Genomic DNA, 8,996 nt, shown 5'->3' on the forward strand with positions numbered 1-8,996 from the left:
AGCCATAAGATGAATCTATTGTAAACTATTCAGGGACATTAAAGGATTACTCCACTTTCATAAGAAATCCCAATAATTTACTCACCCTCATGTGTTTCTTTCTTCAGTAGAAAAGAAATAATTTTTTTTAATTAAAGTACTTTTACAGCACAACTTCTTGTCTTGCACTTGCATCTGTGTGACGAACCAGGTCGACCATGCGTATTACGTAATCACGTCGAAAGGTCACGCGTTACATATGTGAAACGCACACTTGCAAAACAATAAACTGACACAAAGACATTAATTAGTATCATTCCACATACAACAATGTCGGAACGGTTCTTTTTCTCAACAGTTGTGGAGCGGTAGTTTTGCATACATCATGTGTGACCTTCGATGAGATTGCGTAATACGTAAGGTCATGCTGGCGCACCACAAGGCTAGTGCAAGATGAGAAATTGTGGTTAAAAAGTACTAATTTTTTCTTTTCTTTTTTGGCGAAAATGACAATCGTTTTGCTAGATAAGACCCTTATGCCTCGGTTGGTATCGTTTAGAGTGTTGTTGGCTTTCATGGAAAGACAAAAAGGAATGTAAAAAATAAATAAATCAAACCCAACAAAGACAACCATTTGAAACGGCTGTATTATTTATGCAGATTAATTATGAACAGCTGCAGTAATTAGCAGAAATGAGAGAGTGCTGTTTTATATGTGCTCCCGTATAGCTCAGTGGTAGCAGTGGAACAAGTCATGGGTTCGAACCCAGGAAAAACACATACAATGCACTGTAAGTTGATAAAGGCACCTGCTAAACGTGTAAATGTATGATGAGCATGCATGTTCCAGACATTAGATGTGGTTTCCCTTGATGCCGCTGCTTGCTGCATGTCAGAGCTGGAGCTGTGTGTGTGCTGCAGAGCGTGTTTTTTTAAATCACCTTTGAGTTGTACCATTATTTCTTGTTATGTTTTGGAAAGAATTATGGCACAGAGACACAAATGTAATCAAATTTAGACCTCCAAGAAAAGGGGTGGGAAGAATAGAGAAAAAAGAGAGGGAGAGAGAGGGGAATGGGGAGTTGTGGCAGGATAAACTGCAGGCTGCACCGCTGAAAATGCTGCAGTGAGCTGCATAATTAATCCAAAGGGAAGGATGAGGGGTGGAGCCAGAGGCGGGGCTTAGCGCAAGCATGATGAGTTTGTCTGTGCTGGTAAAGGGCTTTGCATTACTGTATTCCCTTTGTACTTTATGCTGATCTCGACGTGTTCTCAGACGCACACAGTGGCAATCTTTGTGATATTATGCAGAGATTACAGAAGGAAGAGGGCATATCAGCATTTCTGCCGTCAATTTATATTCAAGCAAAATGACAGTGCTTTAACAGAACATATGGTTTTCGCAGGGTACACACTGTTCTCTGCATGTTCCCTGTATCCTAAATTTTATTTTACCTTGATTTGCTTTTCCTGAATCAGGGTTTCCAGGGTAGCATTAAATAGTATTATGTTGTTAGGTTTTGGTTGTGTATAATTAAATTCTTAATTAAAAAGAAAATGATAAATAAAAAACAACCACTAGGCAAACAGCAGAATAAAGGCATGAAAGGCATAAGTAATGCATTTTAGTGTGCAACAACCCGAATATAAGGGAGTCAATAATGATTTTTCATGGCCAATTTCGATTTTGCAGACAAATTGTCTGATTCTGATACCAATTTGCAATCATTCTTTGTTAAATCAACACACAAGAAAGAATGAAAGTTTGCATGAGTAAGATGTTTAAACTGGCCCTCAGTAAGGGTTAATATATAGGCAGACGGTTTTTAATCGCAAAAATAAGCCCTGGAATTATAATTATTTCGCAATAACAACCGGCTTCCTGTACATTATCCCACTTACAGTGGGGAAAGTAAGTATTTGATCAGCATTTTTATCAGTAAGGGAATTTCTAAGTGGATTTATTATGACTCAACTTGTATACTTAAATGTTCTTATTTCTTTGTATGAATTCAATATTTGGCTTGATAGCTACATTTGGTGGAAATTTTGTCTTAATATCCCACTTAGAAATCCTGTTACTGATAAAAATGCTGATGTGTCAAATACTTATTTTACCCACTGTATATTACACGGCTATTTACCTCATAAGTAAGGTAAGGAACATTAAATATTAATTTGAAATACTTTATTTGCTTATTTTTAACAAATGTTTCTGGTAGGAAAACCCATTTACTTTTAAGATTCGCAGCATCCAGTGCAAGCATGTTTTAGTTTTAAGCAGTTGTTTTCTGGGAATAACAAACTTGCAAATGTTGCGACTGGCAATTCAGAATTAAGCATTCCAACAATAAAAAAATCTAATAGAAATATCTGCAGTTATTTGAAATTAAAGGCAACAACTGCATCTTAAGGCCCAATTATAAAAAAACAACATGCCACATACTGAATACTTGGAATAAGCTTTTTTCCAAATAGACTGTTTTGTTTCTAAAACAAAGATCAGCCAAAATTAACAAAATAAATATGTTTAAAGATCACATAACACACACAGTTTCTGCCAATTTCAAATTAATCTTGAGTACCTATGTCCAAAAAGTGGGTACAGCACAGCTATATGTTTGTGTTGTTTACTGTTATGACCTCAGTCTGATCGGTAGCCATATGTGTTTGTTTACCTTTGTGTGTGGGTGTGTTCCTCCATGTGTGCACTGATTGTTCCCTCCTCTCGTTTCTCTTTAATGTTCTCCAGCTGTGTGTCCTTTTCTTTCTTCCTATTTAAGCTCGTCATGTGTCTCTCTCGTCACGCGCTCGTTGTGTTTCCGGGTGATCTCAGTCACGCTGTTGCCCGGGTAGTTTTCATTATCTTGTGTTGTTTGATCTTGTTTGAACTATTTTTCGCTCTCTGTGGATCTCCAGGTTTAGCGATCGTGTCGTTAAGGAGTACGGGTCCTTGTTCCTGTTCGCATTGTGGATTTACGGGAAGATTCCAATTTGCTATCGGGTTTCCTTGCCTTTGGATTTACTCCGTTTCGCTGAGATATACTCACTGTGGATTATACACTCTCTCCGGAACTGTCATTGGTGTGCTTCGCATTTAAGCAGGAACTTCAGTGACGCGGTGAACACGCTGTGTTTACATTTTGACTCTCTCTCTCTCCGAAACTGCCATCGGTGTGCTTCGCATTTAAGCAGGAACCGACGGTCTTCAGTGACGCTGTGAATACGCTGTGTAAACATTATTTGTCTCTCTCTCTCTCTCCGGAACTGCCATCGGTGTGCTTCGCATTTAAGCTGGATCCGACGGACTTCCGTTACGTTGAGTATTGTTATTATTTGACTCTACCTCTCTCTAGATCTATTGACGGTGTACTACGCATAAGGACAGGATACTGATGGACGCCCTTGATATCCTTTGAGAACTCTGCTAACTTTCCTTCTGAGTATTTGATGTGCCATTGTTGTTTATCTATCTCAAAAATAAACTTTTACTTGCATTAGATTCCGCCTCCTCATCTTTCATAACAGAACGAGCGCGTCATATAATGGAATCTGCAAGTACTGATGGCGACGCAATGCAAACCACTCTCTCCCAGCAAAGAGCTATGCTGGAACAGCACTCTCAGTTGCTATCATCCGCTTCACATGACTTCTCTCTTCTTTCCGGCCAAGTCGCTGAATTACACAATCAATTGGAGCGGGTGTCTTTGACTGTCGGGAATCTTCAGCGTCCGGTTCCTCCGATCGACACTACGGGAGGGTCAGAACGTGAACCTCACCCCGCCAACCCTCCGCTGTATGACGGTGATCCCAACTCCTGCAGAGCCTTCTTGTCTCAATGTTCATTAGTCTTCGCTCTCCAGCCACGAAGATACACCTCCGAGACTTCAAAGGTTGCTTACACTTTGACTCTGTTAAATGGGAGAGCGCGAGATTGGGGAATGGCTGTGTGGGAGTCCAGGGCCCCGTGCACAGGGAGTTTCGAGGCTTTTCGTGTTGAGATGACCAAACTCTTTGATCGTTCTCTCCAGGGGGACCTAGCAGCTGCTGAGCTAGTCAGATTCGTCCAAGATGGGCGTTCTGTCACTGACTACGCCATTCGTTTTAAGACACTCGCCGCCTCTTGTGGCTGGAACGATGTGGCTTTGCGTACCCAGTTTCTTGAAGGACTCGAACCCAACATCCAGGATGAGATCGCGGCCCGCGATATGCCTGTTTCACTGGAGGAAGCGATTGAATTGGCCTTACGTGTTGAAGCTCGCTTTAGGCAGCGTAACATTAGACGCTCGTTTCATCATCTCACCAATACCTCACATCCTGAGACAAGTTCATCACACACATCTTCCACACCCGAGGGAGAACCCATGCAGTTAGGACGCCTCCGGCTCACTACCAAGGAGAGGCAGCATCGTCTCTCACATGGACTGTGTCTTTATTGCGGGAAGCCGGGGCATATGGCGGTGAATTGCCCGGTAAAAGGTTCCGCCCGCCGGTAGGACAGGGAGTTCCGGTGGGCGCATCTCATCTTCATAAATCTCCCATTTCTCGTACTTTGTTACCCATTACTGTTCGCTTTAATGACTCTGAATTTCACTCACAGGCTCTTTTGGACTCAGGAGCTGAGGCAAGTTTTTTAAACGCTGCGCTTGCTAAATCCTGGGGTATTCCTGCACAGGCATTATCTAAACCGTTGTCCGCTTGGACTTTGAAGGGGCAACACATGGCTTTGATCACCCATCGCACTCCCTCTGTAAGTCTTTATGTTTCTGGCAATCATCGTGAGGATATCAAGTTTTATATCTTACAATCATCTCTTTCTCCATTAATTTTGGGACACGATTGGTTAGTAAAACATAATCCTCACGTTGATTGGCAGAATAGTCTTGTCTTGTCATGGAAACCATCTTGTCATGTCTCGTGTCTTGGTCCTGCGTCCTCTGGCTCTGTTTCTTCTGTTTTTCAGATTCCGGCTGCCGATCTTTCGGGGGTCCCGGCGGAGTATTCCGATCTGCATCAGGTGTTCAGTAAAGCTCGTGCCACTTCTCTTCCTCCTCATCGGTCGTATGATTGTTCCATCAATCTCCTCCCAGGTACTTCTCCGCCTAAGGGTCGTGTTTATTCCCTTTCTGGTCCTGAAAGAGAGGCTATGGACAAGTACATTAGTGAAGCGCTTAGTGCCGGTCTCATTCGCCGCTCGACCTCTCCAGCCGGGGCAGGTTTTTTCTTTGTTAAGAAGAAAGACGGTTCTCTTCGTCCATGCATTGATTACAGAGGCTTAAATGACATTACGATTAAGAATAAATACCCCTTACCTCTTATGTCTTCTGCCTTTGAACTTTTGCAGGGTGCTCGTGTGTTTACCAAGTTAGATCTGCGTAATGCTTATCACTTGGTACGTATTAAGGAGGGCGATGAGTGGAAGACAGCATTTAATACTCCTTCTGGACACTATGAATATTCCGTTCTACCGTTCGGTCTCTCGAACGCACCGGCTGTCTTCCAGACCATGGTTAATGAAGTGTTGGGGGACATGATTAACAAGTTTGTCTTTGTGTATCTCGATGACATTCTCATCTTCTCTCCCTCCATGCAGATACACACCCAACATGTTCGCATGGTCTTACAACGGCTCTTGGAGAATCAGTTATTTGTTAAGGCGGAGAAGTGCGAGTTTCACGAGAAGTCGGTTTCGTTCCTGGGTTTTGTTATCGCCGCTGGTGAGATTCGTCCCGATCCCGCTAAAGTCAAAGTGGTTGCCAATTGGCCAGTTCCCGACACTCGTAAGGAGTTGCAACGATTTCTGGGTTTCGCCAATTTTTACAGGCGTTTTATCCGAAATTTTGGTCAGATAGCTAAACCTCTTACCGCTCTAACCTCCACTAAAGTGTGTTTCCGCTGGAATAGTGAGGCTCAGAGAGCCTTTGATAAACTAAAGTCCCATTTTATCTCTGCTCCTATTCTCTCTATTCCAGATCCGGCTAACCAATTTATAGTGGAGGTGGATGCCTCTGATGTCGGGGTAGGCGCCGTTTTGTCACAGCGATCACCTGTAGATGGGAAGGTGCATCCTTGCGCCTTTTTCTCCCACCGGTTAAGCCCAGCGGAACGTAATTACGACATAGGTAATCGGGAGCTGCTGGCGGTCAGACTCGCCTTGGGTGAATGGCGTCACTGGTTAGAGGGTACCTCGGAGCCTTTCCTGGTCTGGACGGATCACAAGAATCTTGAGTATATCCGTTCGGCCAGGAGATTAACATCCAGGCAGGCTCGCTGGGCATTGTTCTTCGACCGTTTTAACTTCACACTCTCGTACCGGCCAGGTTCCAAGAACATTAAGCCTGATGCTCTCTCTCGTTTGTTCAAGGACTCGAAACCTGAGCGAGCCGAAACTATCCTTCCGCAGGGGAGGGTGGTCGGTGCTCTCGTTTGGGGAATCGAACAGCGAGTGAGAGAGGCCGGTCGAGGGGTGGAAGTTCCGGAGGGGTGCCCGGTGGGTCGTCTGTGGGTTCCCGAGGTGTTGCGTTCCGAAGTCATCCAGTGGGGTCATGAATCCAAATTTGTCTGCCATCCTGGAGTTCGGAGAACGTTGGCTGCCGTCCGTCAGCGTTTTTGGTGGCCGTCTATGAGCTCTGACGTCAGACAGTTTGTGTTAGCCTGTCAGGTTTGTGCTTGTAATAAAGCTTCTCATCAGTCACCCGTTGGTCTGCTAAGAACTTTGCCCGTGCCCTCCCGCCCCTGGTCACATATAGCCCTTGATTTTGTCACCGGCTTACCGGCGTCTGATGGTAACACTGTTATTTTGACTGTGGTGGATCGCTTTTCTAAAGCTGTTCATTTCATTCCCCTGCCCAAACTCCCTTCTGCCAAAGAGATGGTTCAGGTACTGATTAATCACGTCTTTCGGTTACACGGACTTCCGACTGACGTAGTTTCAGATAGGGGTCCCCAGTTCATCTCTCGTTTTTGGCAGGAATTTTGTAGACAGATCGGCGCCACAGCCAGCTTGTCTTCTGGCTATCACCCGCAGACCAATGGACAATGTGAACGCGCTAATCAGGATCTTGGTTTAATGCTCCGCTGTCTGTCGTCTCAACATCCGAACTTCTGGTGCCAACAGCTTCCCTGGGTCGAGTATGCGCATAACTCCCTTCCCGTTTCCTCGACCAGTTTATCTCCTTTTGAAGTATCTATTGGTTATCAACCTCCCCTTTTTCCATCACAAGAACCCGATGCAGCGGTTCCGTCTGCTCTAGCTTTTGTCCGGAGGTGCAAACGCACCTGGAAGGTTTACATTATATGCACTGATTGCAAACAAAACACTTGAGGTTAGATTACTTACCGCCTGTGGTTCCAACTCCTGAACGGGGCCTTTTTTTGGCCCGCCACCACCCCCTCTCCTCTGAGGACAACTTTAGTTTTTTAATAAAGCAAATTATCTACACAATATGTTACAATACAGACAATAGATTTATATACAGTGCATTATTTGTCCTACTGTAACCATTCACTCGGTTTAGTTAGACTTTAGTGAGGTACATAAGGAGAGGGGGGATTATAGCGCCACATACAGATTGTAACACATAACATATGAGACACGACAAACGTGACAGACAGATAACACAAGACAGTTGACAGACACAAGAACGTATTATTAATGATTGAGTAGAATGATCTTGAGCAAATTCTATTTGTTGATGTGTCGCGGAGAAATTATGTTTTTTGAGGAAAACATTCCAGGACCTTTCCCATTTCAATGGACTCCAATGGACCCCAACACTCAACAGCTTCAATGCCGTTTCAAAGGACTCTAAACAATCTCAAACTAGGCATATGGGTCTTATCTAGTGAAACAATTGTCATTTTTGACAAGAAAAATAAAAAATATGCACTTTTAAACCACAACTTCTCTTCTTCCTCCAGCTGTGTGACGAGGCAGCGCGACCTCACGTAATTGTTAATGAATTTGTGGACCATTTTAAACAATAAACTGACACAAAGACATTAATTAGTATCATTTGACATACAACAACAAAAGAACGGTCCTCTTTCTTCACACTAGTAAACACTGGGGTGTAGTTTCGCATACATCATCCGTGACCTCCTGACATGATGACGTATTACGTGAGGTCGCACTGGTGCGTCACAGGACCGGAGGAAGACGAGAAGTTGTGGTTTAAAGGTGCATATTTTTTTATTTTTCTTGTCAAAAATGACAATCGTTTCGCTAGATAAGACCCTTATGCCTCATTTGAGATTGTTTAGAGTCCTTTGAAACTCAGTTGAAACTGCAATTTTAAACTGCATTAAAACTGTTACGTGTTGGGGTCCATTAAAGTCCATTTAAATGAGAAAAATCCTGGAATGTTTTCCTAAAAAACATAATTTCTTCTTGACTGAACAAAGAAAGACATCAACATTTTGGATGGCATGGTTGTGAGTAAATTATCTGTATGTTTTTTTTTTTTTTAAGAAAATGGACTAATCCTTAGAGAAAAGGTTACCTGTAAAGCTGAATGAGGTTTTCTTCTCTATACTTCCAAAAACAGACTTTTTCCTCATGATTTTTTTATAAATAACAAAGTTAAGACTTCTACTCGAAGGAACAATGTTAATGATGAGCGTTCTCGCTCTGATTGATGTGTGGGCGTGCTTTTCCGGGGGAAGTGCCCATAAAAGAAATAACCGGTCCATGATACATAACAGTTAAAAAAAACTTCGAAACTTGTAGGAAACAAAGAAGTTTAACCTAGAAATACTCCGTCACAAGATCAACTGTTTTTTTGACACTGCTTTTGTTTAGCATGAGATATACAACTTTTTAAATGAGTCAGAATGCATGAAATACCATTAACCTCCCACCCCTTTAGTTCCCCAACATTGAAAACTCTTTTTTCATGAAAGAAGTGCATAGTGCATTAATTTGATGCTTACAGAGACTTTTCAAAGCCATTCTTCTGAAAACAATAAAAGAAATATCATGGCTTGAAATAGCTGAACTGGCTGAAAGTATAATGGTT

This window comes from Misgurnus anguillicaudatus, chromosome 13, assembly GCF_027580225.2.
Source record: "Misgurnus anguillicaudatus chromosome 13, ASM2758022v2, whole genome shotgun sequence".
Taxonomy (NCBI): domain Eukaryota; kingdom Metazoa; phylum Chordata; class Actinopteri; order Cypriniformes; family Cobitidae; genus Misgurnus; species Misgurnus anguillicaudatus.